This window comes from Python bivittatus, unplaced genomic scaffold (genome assembly GCF_059951505.1).
Source record: "Python bivittatus isolate LINGU-HERP-01145 unplaced genomic scaffold, Pbiv_v1 ctg000960_np1212, whole genome shotgun sequence".
NCBI classification, from domain to species: domain Eukaryota; kingdom Metazoa; phylum Chordata; class Lepidosauria; order Squamata; family Pythonidae; genus Python; species Python bivittatus.
In genome coordinates this window covers 5377012-5393026 of record NW_028277124.1, presented here as the reverse complement: position 1 = coordinate 5393026, position 16015 = coordinate 5377012, and the positions used below count along the sequence as shown (strand labels likewise).

At 39.1% G+C, this 16015-nt stretch overlaps 1 long non-coding RNA gene across 3 annotated transcripts in view; it reads left to right on the top strand.

Annotated features, from left to right (window-relative positions):
• The window catches only part of LOC148213617 (uncharacterized), a 39974-nt gene that overhangs the window by 9075 nt on the left and 14884 nt on the right, over positions 1-16015 (top strand). The gene's annotated exons all lie outside the window — the stretch shown is intronic.

Sequence of the window (16015 nt, the reverse complement as noted above, 5' to 3'; positions counted from 1 at the left end):
GCTGAGCATGAGATTGTCTCTCTAGAACATCTTGCTTATTTGCAAAAGAAATGCAAAGTATCCCCCATGAAGAAATCTTAAACAAAAGTCTCTGTTAAAATGTATTCCAACCCATTTCTCCAGGAGCAATAATTTTTCAAGTTATATATGCAGGATGAAAGGGGAAAAATTGTAAACCTGCTGTTTCTTAATACGTTCAAATACATTTAATTGCTTTCAAAAGTGCTTTGATAGCATGCAGATTTCAAAATGCTTACAGTATATACAGATGGCATTCGCTGTTGCTATACAATCAGCATTAGCAAAGGAAGCTGCACACAAATGTTATTTAGATATTTTTCTCAACTGAATTTGCATATTCCTAAGGTTCTTTAAAAACACACAATGGATGCAATATCAAAGTAGCTCAGAACTGGTTGTAGATTACTGTCTAAGTTTTGTAAAAGCCAGCTGCTTCTTTGGTCTTCTTTTCAGTCCAAAGGATTCCCTATGTTCCAGGGTTTCCTAGGATCAATTTCCATTTTGAGGGAATCTCTTGATGAAAAGGGCATTTTCCTGGTGTTTTCTGATCTTATTTTCAGCAAGATAAGAACTGCTGATTGTCCAGCCTGTTTTCATCAGCGGCCACTTGGATTCCTTTTGTGACCTACTTAGCAGATGCTGGGGTTGGAGATAGGAATTCAGCCAGGCCCCTTGTGACAGGATGTGCTCCTGAACTTAAGCAGAATGCTTCCAGAATACTGAGAAATTAAGTGGCAGAACATGTCATTTTTAAAAAATGTTCATCATATAATTGTCTTGAATGCAGAGTATGAGCTTAGCCCAACTATCAGTGAATACAGTACTGATACATTCTTTGTATTTGAAATAATAGCTAGATTTATGTACATGAAGACAGAAAAGGCTCGATTTTATCTAAACTGCATCTTGAAGGAAGGGAGGGAGGGACAAGAGAGACATGACGTTCCCTTTGTCTCTTAAACACAAAGACTCATGTAACTAACATTAGGCCAAATGAGAAACAGAGATGTCTGAAGACCATTCACCTTATTTCTTTCTTGTTATTTGGCCTAGTGGCCCAAAGAGCTCATAGGTGCAGAAATATGATGGAATTCCCAACAGGTGACTTATCTTTTTTTTTTTACTGACTTGTCCTTGTCTTATCTAGTACATTGAAACTGAGATAAGGAGGAATGGCTTCCTCCAGTTTGAAGGCTCTTCTCTAGAATGTAAATATTATGGGGGGGGGGGACATGTTTTGATTCATGCAACCATGCAGGAAGATGCGCATGCAGCTGCCTAGGGACATAGAGTCTCCCTTCCCCATCCCCACCCCCCACATACTGCTGTCATTAACTGGGTCTGAGTGGTCACTGTTGAATGTACTACCTGTGAGATTAAACAGGCCCCATTTTCAAAGATGCAAGGTTTACTCAATTTGCTAATTCTGGTTTATAAGCCAGTACAGGAGTGCAGGGCCAGGAGCTGTTAGAAGAACACTGGAACACCATCCCCAGCAGGTGCTGAAGCACTTGAGGGAGGGACAACAAAGGAGAAGGTGGGCAGCTCACCCACTGGTGGTAGATGTAAAAATAAGGATGCTGTCTGATGCTTCTGCCTACCTCTTAAGGTTAAACTGTACCTTGATTAGACACTAGAAACTTGCCCCTTTACTACTTTACAATGTCTGAGGGCCAGACTGCAGAGCAGATAAGAGTGCATGCTGTGGAGATGCTGCTTTACTTACTGATTGATGTTTATTCGCAAGTATTAATGTGGAACTCTGATTTGGAGTTGCTCCCAGGTGGAGCTGGATTACACTAAGCCATAAAAGAGTCACAAGACTGTCATGCTCAAATCAGACTGGAAAGTCTTAGAAGTTGCCAAGGTGGATATTTGAGTCTATGCAACTTCTCTGACCTTACTTATAGTGATCAATTCAAAGCTGCAGAGAGGAAAGTAAAAGTATTACTATTAATATTTCAAAACAAAACAAAAACATTTTAAAATGTTTTAACAATTGTAAACTGCCCAGACCTTAACTCTTTATCAAAGTTCAGTTTTCTTCTCCTTCTCCCTTTTCCTCCTCTTTGTATGCTGCTCCAATCAATGCCACTCTGAGCATTCTACAAATCCTCCATGCAATATTAAGATTAAAAACATGGAAAAGGAAATGTAACAAAAATGTCATAATCAGTTACCTCACCATTACCTCCACCAGCATCAAACACTTGGTGCCACTTCTTTGGGAGCAACTTTGAACTTCCATTCTATTCCAAAAGGCCCTCCAGAAGAGCCAGATCTTAACTGCCTTCTCAAATGTCAATTGGGGGAAAGCTATTCCAGAGAAGGGGGACTTTTATTGAAAAGGTTTGCCCTTGTGATCTCTGATGTCGAGATTACCTTGGAATTGGGACTTGTAGCAACTCTTCTCTTTCAGATCTTACAGATGGGCAGTTTCCACATGGAGTAGGCAGTCTTGAAGATAACCAAGTCCAGAGTCATATAGGATTTTAAAGTAATGACCTGCACTTTTAACTGTACACAGAAGCCTACTGGCAACCAATGTAGCTCCCACAGTAAAGCTGCTATGTGGGCAAACTGAACTGAGTCCATTACCATGTTAATGCATTTTGGAGGAGCTGTAGCTTCCAAATGGTCTTAAAGGGCTGTCCCATGTACAAAAAGTTGCAATAATCCAAACATGAGGTGATAATTCTGTGAATGAACATCAACAGACCCTCCTGTTTCAGGAATGGCTGTAACTGGTGCACAAGATGGGGTTGTACAAAGGCAATCCTGACCATGGCGTCCACTTGATCTTCAAACAGGAGCAGCAAATGCAAAGGGACCCTAGACGTTTTACCTCACATCAACAAATGTTCTTCCCTAGTGGCTTCATACAGATATAAAAATGTTAAGGGGGAAAGGATCAAGTGCTGTGGAACCCCACCTTGATCTATCTCCTCCCCCCCACAAGTGACACTTCTTACTCTAGAAGGAGAACTACTGTAACACAATATCCCCCCACCCTGCCTTATAGCTGGTCCAGAAGGATACCATGATCAGTGGTATCAAAGACAACTTCAGGTTCCAACTCAACATCTATCCTAATCAACTGGTTCTCTCTAGACTGTCCAAATTGGACAGCTTGTCCTTTAGGCCTTGCCTATCTACCTTACTTTCCTCATGCTGGCACATTCAGTGACTGCTTCCCCAATTCCCACTTCCTTTGAATAAATGAACAGCTTGTTTGTGGACACTCGGGGGCTTCTCAGTAACTCATGAATTTCAGAACAGCAGTTCCTCAAAAACCCAGCCCAAACAACCCCTATATCTTCTGAGTATCAGGTTTGACAGCATCTTGGATGCCAGCTATTAAATGCTCAGAAATATGTTTCCTATGATCATAGTCCTGTGTGTAGATAGAATGAGATGTGCCTGTAAAAAGCAAATATAAATGTTTAGAAACAGAAATCAATGCACAATGCTACATTTATTCCTTTTTAAAGGATTCTACTTCGGGCACTTGGCTTGCCAGCCTAATTAAATCAGCTCTTAGAATTAGTTATTTTGTTACAAAAAGGCAATCTTACAATAAAACTATTCCAGGTCTAATTATGGATGGCAAATACAATGTGGGTATGTCATATTTCAGACTAAATGTTCTTCATTCTTTCTCAGATGCCTCCAACCAAATTTGTATTACTTCCCCTGAAGTTAGCTGTCTTGTGACAGATGCCCCCATCATTCTAAAGTGCTTCAACGTATCTTGTGATACAGTTCTATTACAAAAAATACAAAGGCTTTTGGCTAAACAGAAGGAATTGGCAACTCCAGAATGATTTCAGAGTGCTACCAGTTTTAACCATAGCTAAAGGTTGATCTCTAGGCAATCTCCCTCACTTCCCTGATAGTTACTTTTTTCCTGCCACAGCCTCATTACATTGCCCTTGTCTCATCTGAGGCAGCATAAAGTTGTCCTTGGCTCTTCCAGTTTTAGAGTTTTGCCTGTTTTTCTTACACAGTATCTGCTGTGTATGATGTGGCTGTTGACACTGGATTGGGATCTGCCCAGCACTTACTGGCCACTTCAGGCTGCTGTACTCCTACCCGCTTTCCCTTGGCTTGGGCTGCAGGAGAGACCAGACAACTGCTTTGGCAGTAGCATTTGTCTGGTAATTCCTGACTGGCATTTTTGAAAGCACTTGTCAGGACCTCATATAAACATGAGTTTAGTGCTCTTTGGAAAGAATGCTAGACCTGTGTTTAAAAATATGTCTGTCATTTGCCTGAGAGAGTGCTAGTTCTATACTCTATCAAAGGTCAATTCAAACTGGGAAAAAGCTGTGTTCTGCCAGCTGTGTGTCACTATTTCTTTCCCCTTTGTACACAGTGCACCATGATTCATAGGAGGCAGGTTGATCACTCTATCTATGTGGTCATCAAGAGCCAATACCAATTTGATGGCACATAATCCACCAATTCACTGTCAGAATTGACATATGGATAAGAACTGTAATTCTGATTCACACAGTTCAATTCTATGAAATGGAAAGAGATTCTGGCTCAGGTAACAACTGAATTTAAACAGGGTTAAAAATTGGGCTTTCATTGGGCCGCACAGAAGAAAGTCTTGCTAACAAAGTTAAAAAGGTCTGATGACTTAACATCATCAGCATCATCTAACATATTTACTGAACTGACATGTGCGCAATATATATATTATATACATGATATATGTATTTCTCTTATGCTGTTGACTTTCATTGGTTTTCAGAGTTGTTTTATTGTATTCTTACTGTTTTCATTGTCATTAGCTGCCTTAGGTCCTGTCTGAAAAAAGATGGGATATAGGTGGAAATAAACACATGCTTGTTTAAATATTATGTATGTGCTTATTTTCAGACAAAGACCTCCAGAGTGACTTCCAAATATGAGCCCCTGTCTCAGATCTATAGACTAGATGACATAGTATTCAAGGAAAAGGGTACAGAGGTATTAAAATGCAAGCCCAGGCTCCAGAGATTAAATTTACAGCTCTGAACATAATCACTGGAATGGAAGAATTTGCAGTGCCTGCTATTACAGTAGAAGTTACGGACTGGCTCTGTTTCTCTTTTTTCCCTCTTATACTGCAGTGTCTACTCCCTGATCTATAACCCAGTGCTTCTCAACCTTGGCAACTTTAAGATATGTGGACTTCAACTCCCAAAATTCCCCAGCCCGGGTTCAGAAACACTGCTATCGCCCTTCTCTATCACAGAAAAGAGCTCACAGTATTTGCCATAGTGGTGTGGTCAGGTTGTTCCAGCCACCATTCATCCAAAGTCTCAAATCCCATGCTACAGTAACCATAGAAATTTGTTATCTCTGCCACCCATCATGATTCCTCTTTTCTTCCACCAACTTTGCACTGAGCTACAGTCAGAGGGAAAACTTCAGCTGGATTTTTCCTAAAACCACAGGCACAACTGGGTTCTGTGTACCTTTGTGAAATCAGATGTGCAGTTCAAGGTGCAAATGGGAGGCATTTGGGAGCCGGAAGGAGAACATTGCTCACCCGCAATCGGGCCCACACTTTGGGGCAGAGACATCACTTCCTGATTCATCTCTCCCCCCGTGGTGCCACTTCAGCAGTTTGGTTTACCCCAGCAGAGCTTCACTAGCTCTTTCACTTAATTGCTGTCCTGTTGTGTTTGGGACTTTCTCCTTTGCTGCCTGAAATGAGAGATGAACAGCAACACCAGAGGACAAAAAGCAGTAGAACAAGCAGCCCAGTGACCTACTTTTCTCCTCTCCCCTCCCCTCTGCAGATCCAGAGGTCATCTAGGCAGCTGTAAGGAGAGACAGCACTGACAACTAAGGTTGATTCCAAATGGAATTTTGCAGGAAATTACTGCCTTCAGAAAGATGTTCTCTTTCTGCAGGAGAAATGGCTATTGCAAATGTGAGAACCTCTTATGGGAAGAATGCTGGAAATCTTTCTAAGGAAAGCAGTTACACAAATCTTTAAAAATAAAAGAAGCTGAAGACAAGGGAAAGAAGATAACAGTAACAGCAAGCTAGATTAGTCTCCCTCATTTGTGAGCAGGATGAGGAAGGTTTAACGCTTTCCCCCTGCAGGGTGTTCCCAAGGACGTTGACTCCTGCCTTAGGCTGCTATCATGAAGAAACAATGAACAGTGCCTACTTTTCAGACCAGTAATCTAGTTGTACATCTGACCACAGCACAGCATCTGATGGAGCAAAGGTGAAATCTGTAAGTTCCTCCCATATGCCATTTTAAGACAGTGAGCTTATACAGAATCCATGACTTCAGCCCCTGGATGCTTCATCCTCTCTTTAGTTTTTACCAGCTTGCTTGAGACGTGGAAGCCTGCATACTATTTTGTAATGTTTGAACCAATACACAACTAGTGGGGAGTCTCAAAATTAAGGCCAACTGGACTAGATCTGAATTAGACTCTATTCTACAGCACTGTTCTTTGAGAAATAGTTATCAGTGGGGGAAATTTGTGTGCCTTTCTCTGCTCTGAAACACTGTGTGTGTGCGCGCACGCGCACCTTCAGATCAGTTTTTTTATTCCTGCAGTTTTCTTGGCAAGGTTTTTCAGAAGTGGTTTACCCTTGCCTGCTTCCCAGGGCTGAGAGAAAGTGACTGGCTCAAGGTCACCCAGCAGGCTTTGGGCCTAAGGCAGGACTAGAAGTCACAGTCTCCTGGTTTCTAGGCTGGTGCCTTAACCACTACACCACGCTGGTGCTCTCAAACACTGTAGAGAGAGGGGAAAGAATAGAGGAGGATGAAGGTGACAGTAAATGGCTAAGAGGAATTTCTCAAGTGTGAAAGAGTAAGCACATAGAGTTACTAATGGTCACTTAGCTGTATATCTGTCCTTTTGCTAGTCTACTTACTACCATTTGTAGGGCAGAGGCTCAATTTCCCTTAATGTTTAATCAGGTGCAGAGTTATGCTCAGCTGATTTCACAATTCAGCAAGACAATATAATGCCCTGCTCCTATCTGGTGCCCCCGTCAACTCTCATAATGTCCAGTTAGAGTGGTCATCAACAATGCTTGCTACAGATAAGTGGTATTGTAGTCTAGCACATCTGGAAAACATCAGCTCAGCTGTGCAGGAGCTCTCCCTCCAGCTTTTGAACAGCAGAGTTTAAAAAGTCAAGAGTCTGCTGAGCTGAGCTTAGCCTCCAGGCTGAAACAGTCAAAGCTTAACAAAATGATCAGACAAAAATAGATACACATTTGCTGCAATCCCAAATAAAGACGTGGGGGGGAGGGGAGAGAAAGAGTATTTCACAGATGTTCTGAATCTGTCAGACATGGAGAAGTCAGAAGCCATGGCAGGTTGTACACATTCATGCCTCAATCTGGAAGTCAGAGCAACATACTTCTTGAAGGAAAAAGAAGCTACAAAAATCAATTACCACTTACTAAAAGCTTCTGGAATTGATAGGAAATTGTGGCAGCTCTGACATAATTGAAGTTCCTTAAATTTGGGGCAGGAGAAAAATTACTTGAAGAAGTGTGTTCCCTTCTATTTTCTGGCTCTTCAGAAGCTGGTAAGGATAAACTTATTAAAAGTGAAAATGTTCTGGTGTCTGATAGAAGTTATATTTAAAATGTCTACATTATAGGATATTAGGGATAGATGACTATCTCAGCACTATATCTTTCCATGCTTGTCCATTCAATCCCATATCCATGTAAAACTGGAGCTCTCGGGTTCACAATACGATTGTCCTATGGTTACCGCCTCAGATCTCACTAGACTCCTGTCACATCCAGTTTCATTTCATTTAGAGCTGCTACAGCTAGGCTGCAAAATGTCACACACCCACTGGATGGCAGCAAAGTGACACAGAAAATGTTGCTGCCATCTAGTGGCGCTCTGACATTCTGCAGCCCAGATATGCTAGGAAATATAAAAAAACTGGGAGAGAAGCAAACATGGAACCTAATGCACACATATTTATTAATGCTTCTCAACCCTGCATATTCTCTAGAAGTGTTCTTAGAGAATAAAAATACCAGAGGGTTGCAGGTTGGTGTTTGTTTTGGAAATAGGCCCACCTGACCAGCAAAAACAAAGGCATAAACTGAGGTGACAGAAAAATATCCTGGGAGTCCAGAAAGAAAGCATTGAACAATCTTACCAGCTTGCTTTCTGGTAGCGTAGTATCCTATGACTGGCCATATCCACAATGCAGCCATTTTGTGAGAGGACCTCTGATACGCTGTTAAATTCCAAATGTGCCTACTGCCTGAGAAAGTCAGGGATCTCTGCTATTGAGAAAAGAATAAACAGTGGAGACAAGGCTCTATTGCTGCAAGAACACAAAGAATCAAACACCAGGAAGGACTGTATTTGTACGTCTGGTGGAGACACAATATACAGTAACTGTCAAAATATGTTAGTGGCAGCCACATTCAGTAAAATCTGAGTGACAGGTCACCTTAAAAACAGAACTTGGAAGATAGGGGTCATAGATCTTGTCAGAAAAAAAAAACGAAGTTGGATGTCGAGCACATCTTTTTCTTTGTGGAATGATGGCTAAAAGTTGAGTGAGGGCTGTCAAGATTTTTCTTGATCAAAGTTTGTATGAACTAACCTGTCTTTGTGCTGAAACCTTGAAACAGAATTGCTGAGTTTAACTCTTTTGTATTGTAATTGCATGACATCGCAAACTGATATGCTTTCTGAATAAAAATGACCATTAGAAAATGAGTTTTTAAGCAGTTTATATTTGGTTTAGCAAATTCAGTGGGATTAAAGTTACAGAAACCAATACAGAGGCATATGTTTTGTGCTGCCACCTATTGGTTGGAGTCCATATTGCAGCTTATCTAATTTGCTTGCCCTCCTCCTAGAACAAAATGTACTGAAACAGACTCTCTGGACCACAAAGTGGATTGTGTTGATTAACTGCATTCTTGGATAAAACCAAAGGATATACTGTATATTTGCATATTTAGAATTTGGGAGGGGGTGGGGAATTTTGGGTTTAAGAATATTGTTGTGTTTTGTCTATGTTGCTAAACTTTTGCTGATGCACTGTTGTATATTAGCCTGAATGGATACTGTCCCTTGCCTCTTTCTTGAGTATTTGTTATAGGGGGGACTGTCCCTCTGACTCTTGAATTGGAGTTTAGGGTTATTCTGAATAATTTAGTAATAATAGAAGGAGAGTAACCTGAGCTTGCCCCTAGGGGATGCTAAACCAAGGTTTATACTATATATGTTTTGTGGAACTAATTCCAGAGTTCAGCTAATTTACTTCCTGGAACAACTTAGAAGAAGAAATAATGATGTGACAACTTCACATTCAACTGAATGGAATTATGTCATAATTCTTTTCAAATATACAGGTTAATGAATGGTGTATCTTTCTATAGAGAGTGGTACATAGGTCAGCATAGCAACAACATGTGTTTGCTAAAGATTAATTTGGGATTCTTTCTACGCTATGTTCTGGGGACAACTTAAATGCCTAATAATGCCTGTAATGAATTCCCAACATTTTAATGGTTTTTAAAATAGCCTTGTTCAATTGTTAATTCTCATAATGAATGGAACATCTGTTAGCCTCACTCATCCACCGCATTGCTATTCCTCATCTATCACAACCCTGTTGCCTGTCCCCAGTGATCTGCATGTGTTGGAGATGAAGGTCTGGAGTAAGGAACCTGCTTTCTTCAAGTAGGTTCCAGAAACAGTTAAGAACCTTGATAGGGTAGAGTACATCTTCACTTGCAATGCACCCTCTTATGAGATTTAGGATGTCTGAGCAGACCAAGCCATTTGTTGTTCTTTGCTCTTAATTCTATCTGGACATGGGTATGGCAGGACATAGTGGTCTGTTTTTGATCCAGGATACTTTTGCATATTTTCATACATCTTTGAATATACATTTTATTGTATTTTTCAGTAACAAAGACCTTTTAAAGCCCATTGTATCTTCAAGTATGCATTTTAAAGTTTTTCTAAGAATTGCACTGCATTTCAAAATTCAGAGAAAGTTGGAATCCAAAGGATAATTGCATGCAAGGGTGTGGATTCGGTTAGCGTGTATTGGAATTTGCTTCCCTATTCTTGAAATACTGACAGTTTCAAATGACCTCCAGTGAAGAAAGGCACTAGAATGGGTAGGAATTCAAAATTAGGTCCAGGGAGACACTGTTCAGCTTCAAGGTAGATGTAGAATTTCCATGATATTCTTTGCTAGAGGCAAAACTGAGTACATCTACATTCTTGTCAGTGGAATATAAGACAATTCTGCATGCAACTGAGCACTAGATTTGGACTGGGAGGGGATCTGGGGGATAATTTAACCAGACTGACCTTTGGTACAATTTGAAGTTTTATGTTGTTTTTTTAAAAAAATTCTAGAAATCCAAACCAATAATCAATTGTCACCTGCACAATTAAAACGAAGGAAATTATGTCTTCTGCAGCATTTAGAATAACTTATACCATAGCCCTTTAAAAACACTGAAAGAATCATGACACTCAAACTGCAGATAAAGGAGTTCTCAAGTTTATTGCAGTGGGGCGGGGGGGCGGCTATGAGTATGATGATTTAGTATGATGATTTAGTTATTCCCTGGACCCTTAATGGCTCTGCTCTGTTTAGTGAGTTAAGTAACAGGGCTCCTGGTGGATAGTTACATCAGTCACAATGACCATGCTGGCTGGGGAATTCTGGAGTTGGAGTCCACACATCTTAAAGTTCCCAAGGTTGAGAAACATTGCTCTGGAGCCTGGGTAAAGATTTTAATGATATAGGACTCATTTCACAAAAACTGATGAGGCTAAAAAATTGCTTAACAATCTGAATACGAGGGACAGGTAGGAATATACCTTCTAAATACAAAACCATTCCTCAGAACATTCAGTTCTCGTGCTTTCGTTCAGGATTACCTCTCAACTCTGAACCAATCTTCCCTCCCAGTGTATATTCCAGACTGACATGATTTGGTCACCACAGATAATTTAGGTACAGTGAAGTCTGTCTTTCCAGCCTCATTTCCCCCCCTGCTGGATAGCCAGAATCTATTGGAAAACAGAACTCATCATGTTATATTTCTGAGGCCTTTCTTAATAAATTTTGTCTTCCAAGTGGCAAAAGGCATTTTGAGATAATCTCAATTTTTACAGTTTTTTCTAATAATTCCCTGCATATTTACTTGCCAAAAGAGGCTTATCTAGCATTCATAATTTAGCCAGACTTCTACTATTCTTTCTGACTCAAGCTGTAACTGCTAAATATATTATTTAACAAGAAGCTAACTTGCTCAGAATATTGTAGAACAGATTATTTACCTCACAAGCTATTGCTATTCAAGATAGACTCCCAGTTTTGTCAAGGTTACTTCATGCATTACTTTATCATATATGAGTACCTAATATCTATTGAAAAGCATTCATGGTGTACAGAATGTATATTATTATGACAAAACACTAATTCCTGTTTTGCAGACATCATGCTAAATTTTTCAGTTACTGATTTGCCCAACAAATCAGTAACTGAAATTCTAGGTGTCAGCTGCGACAAAACATTTTCCATGTAGACATGCAGCCAACTTTATTTGAATTAAGACAGACTAAAAACTGGCTGTGTCTAGAATCAACTGATATATTTCTTAGCAGATCCACTTCTATTTTGAAAGTTGTGATTAAGTCATTCATGATAGACACTCTTTGTATGCTTCTAAATAATGTTCAGGCTGATATCTACTTTGAAATATCTACTATTCTAATAGCAGTTGAAGTTTTTAAAATATTCATTTCAGTTATAAAAAACATTTTATAAATATTTTCAAAATAAGTCACATAATTAGCAACCCTTCCCAGATACTGTGTACTGTATCAACATAACAATTAAAAAAAACCCAATAGATTAAGCTAGGTATTGAGACAAAAAAAGGAAATAAAAATTGGGTACTGAAAGTTAAAATGCCATGCAAAAAGGTAGATTTATTTTTAAAAAATTAATTTCAAGCAAACAGATTTGCAAATGGAGATCTCAGAATGAAGATATCCTACCTGAACAACTTGAAAATATAAACACTGAGGGGCAAATTTCATATGCTAAAACACCAAACATGCTTAGCAATGTTTATTGGAATATATCAGTATTCAGTCTTGTAATAGGACAAAAGGACAGGAAAATATAAAATAAAAGCAGGGGTTGAGCTGGAATTTGAAGGTAAGAAAGAGAACTGTGCCTAAAACATGTGCACCATACAGGTGAGTTGAACCATAAATTTTATTTATTTGACAAAAAAGAAAAAACAATCTACCAAGTATTTAATGGATAATATTTGAATATAAAACACAGATGCACAAAATAAAACAAAAATAATGGGAGAGCATAATTATTTACTCCCAAACACACATGAATAAAAGTATTCGTTTCCTTTTTATGGATACAGTCTCATGAAATTTCAGGGTTTTTTTTTTATGATGAAGAGTTTTTCTTAGCAGTAAGCAGAACATTAAGACTGTAGTTGGGGGTTCTCTTCCAAATGCTAGAAATGGAAAGTGAATTCTGGAAATGTGAACTGAATAAAATCCTGGCACACAATAGTAAAATATGCATCTTGCTGCACTTACAAAGCAAAACCTTTTTTAATTTTAATTTCACAAGTTCAGGGCCTTTCAATGAATATATTTGTGGGAATGCTCCACTCACACAAGAAAAATCAACTTATTACTGATAAGCTGCCAAATTAGCACAAGCTGAAGCCCAGTATAACTAGTAAATTGTATATTCTTGCTGTAACATCTCCTCCAGACATCTGGAGAGTTGTAGCCAGTCAGAATGAGAGACAACAACTGGACAATTTTACTCTTATAATCACATTGTGGAGCAGGAATGTTTGAGATCATACAAAACCTTTCTTATAGCATCAAAACCACTGAATACCAGGTCAACCTCTGCTATGATAAACATGACTAGATAAACTCACAGCTCATATTCAATTTGCAGTTGACTGCTATTTCAATATCTTTTTCATAACCAAACCAAATATCTGCCATCCTATACCTGTTTGTTGTTTAAGTGATGAACTTTGCACTTGTCTCTATTAAATTTCATTTTATTATCTGCAGCCCATTCCTCCACCATCCTTCTGAATTTTATAACTCTCTTCTAGGTTATTAGATATCCTATCCAAATTTCTATCATCAGCAAATCTGATGCTGAATCAGATTTTAACTTTGCTTTATAGGCAGGAAGTTGGACTTTAAAGAAGCAGGATAGGAAGAGTATTGACGCCTTTGAACTTTGGTGTTGGAGAAGATTCCTGAGAGTACTGTGGACAGTCAAGAAAACAAACCAATGGATCATCAAATAAATCAACCCAAAGTTCTCACTCAAGGCACAAATGAGCAGGCTCAAATTATCCTACTTTGGACACATTGTGCAAAGGCCTAGCTCTTTAGAGAAGGCTCTAATGCTGGGAAAGGTGGAAGGAAAGAGAAGAGGACGACCAGCAACAAGGTGGATGGACTCAGTTACAGTGGAAACTTGAAAGAACAGGTTAGGGGTAGATCATCATGGAGAAAATCTGTCTATGTGGTCTCTAGGCGTGAAAAACAACTTGATGGCACATAATCAGTTATAGGCAGGAAGACTTTCAAGTAGAGAACTGTTCTCTGAACATAGAACAATAGCCATTGTCTAGCAGCTAGAACATAGTACTCATAGTACTCTATGAGTTGGATATCTCTATGTAAAACATTATGTTAAGACATTTATATGCATGGTGGAAGGCAACAGATGACCCATTCTAGGTTCACAGCATTCAACTTTTTTGACTCTTGCTAATCCAGTCCAGCTGCTAACTAGAGTTTATTTGTTCCCTTACCCCCTTCTTTTTCCAGACCTTCTATAGTCTCTTATGTGAAGCCCAGCGAACCATAAAAGAACATAAGCAGTGTCCTGCTGGATTGGGCCTCTGGCCCATCTAGACAAGCAGTCTGTTCTCACAGTGGCTAACCAACTGCACGGTGAATCCTACTTGTCTCCGAGCAGATGGCCTTCAGAGGCATTACACTGCCACCAAGGCTAATAGCCATTGAGCCCCATGATTTCCATGAATTGGTCCAACTATTATTTGAAGCCAGCCAAAGTGGTAGCCAGCACCACATCTCATGGTAATGAATTCCAAAGTTGAATTATGTGTTGTGTAAAAAAAGAAAAATTATTTTGTTTGTCCTGATTCTTCCAGGATTCAATTTCATTGGGTTACCTCTGTTTCTAGTATTTTGGGAAGGGGAAAATAACACTTCATCCACATGATGCATAATTTTGTACACTTCAATTATGTCACATCTCATTTGTCTCCTTTCTAGACTAAAATGACCCAAATGTCAAAACCTTTTCTCATAGGGAAGCTACTCAAGCCCTTTGATCATCTTAGCTGCCCTCCTCTGAACCTTCTCCAGCTCCACCAAATCCTTTTTGAGGTGCAGCAATTCCAAATGTGGTCACACCATTGAATTATATAAAGGCATTATGATATTGGTATCTCTATTTTCAATATTCTTTCTTATTATTCCTAACATACTGTTGGCTTTTTTTTTTCTTTTTTTTTACAAAAGATGCACACTGTGTCAACATTTTCATTGAACTGTTCACCATTATTTTCCTCATCAATCCCTACTAGCTCTGATCCCATTAGTTTGTATGAGTGATTAGTATTTTTGGCACCAACACGCATTACTTTACTCTTGTACACATTGAGTGACATCTGCCATTTTGATGCCCACTAATGTGTAAAAATCCCTTTGGAGCTCTTCTTAGTCCCTTATTCTTTTTATCATTCTGAACAATTTAGTGTCATTAGCAAGCTTGGCTATTCCACTAATCACACTTCATTCCAGATAATTTATAAATATGTTAAAAAGCACCAGTCCTAGGACAGAACCCTGGGGGACCCCATTAGTTACATCTCCCTATTCTGAGAAATGTCCATTTACTGCTACTCTTTGTTTGTTATTCTATAGCCAGTTGCTTATCCACAACAGGACCTGCCCTTTTATTCCATGGCTGTTAAGCTTACTGAAAAGTATTTGATGAGGGACTTTATCAAAGGCTTTTGGAAAATCTAAGTAGATGATGCCTGCTGGTTCACCCTTATCCAGATGTTTATTAACACCCTCAGAAAATTCTAGTAGATTATCAAAAAACTCTAGAACCTTAAAAAATTAAAAACTGGGGAGTGCAAGTGGGCCCTTTTAGAACCTTCAGGAACCCTTAAGCATTTTCTCATTTCCTTTAGTTCTAATCACACTATTTTCAGCTCCTGGGGTACTCTGCATTTTCTGCTGTGTCGCTGGAAACATACATTTGTAGGAAAACTTATTAAATCTTTCTTGGTATTTTAAGTAAACATTTGATAGATTACCCCAGATTTGTGAAATTTTCTCTTCATGAAGGTAACATAAAAAGAATTAGCTTTCTTTAATAATGACACTTTAGCTGGTATTGTACCCAATGATTGCACCTTGGTGTAATTACAAGGTGCAGCTGAACTGATATTACATTTTCTTTCTACATTTGTACTCCTGAAGTAGATTAAAGTGAAAAGCATGCAGTTTAGATGATGTTTTCTTTCTACAACCAACTCAAATTTAATCTTATTTTAGATTATGCTCAGTGTGTGGTGTCTTAGCTCAGCAGCATGTCAATATAAAGTACGGTAATTGAACTTAACTTGCCAAACAGCACATTTCATCTGGCAAAATGAGAACTAGATGCCCAAGGCTTCACCAGGTAAGGCTTTTCTCCTGCAATCTCAGGCACTAAGGAGGAAGGGCAAATGGGAAGTCTTGTTCTGCAGATTTTATTTATAAGTATTGTATAAAGTAAGGACCAAATTTCAAAACTTTGGCACCAGAGATCAGTTTAAACTAGATAACAGCAATATGTCCCTTCTTTCCAGGCATTTTTGGGGGTCGGGGTAGGGAGACAAATGGATGTTGGAAAGA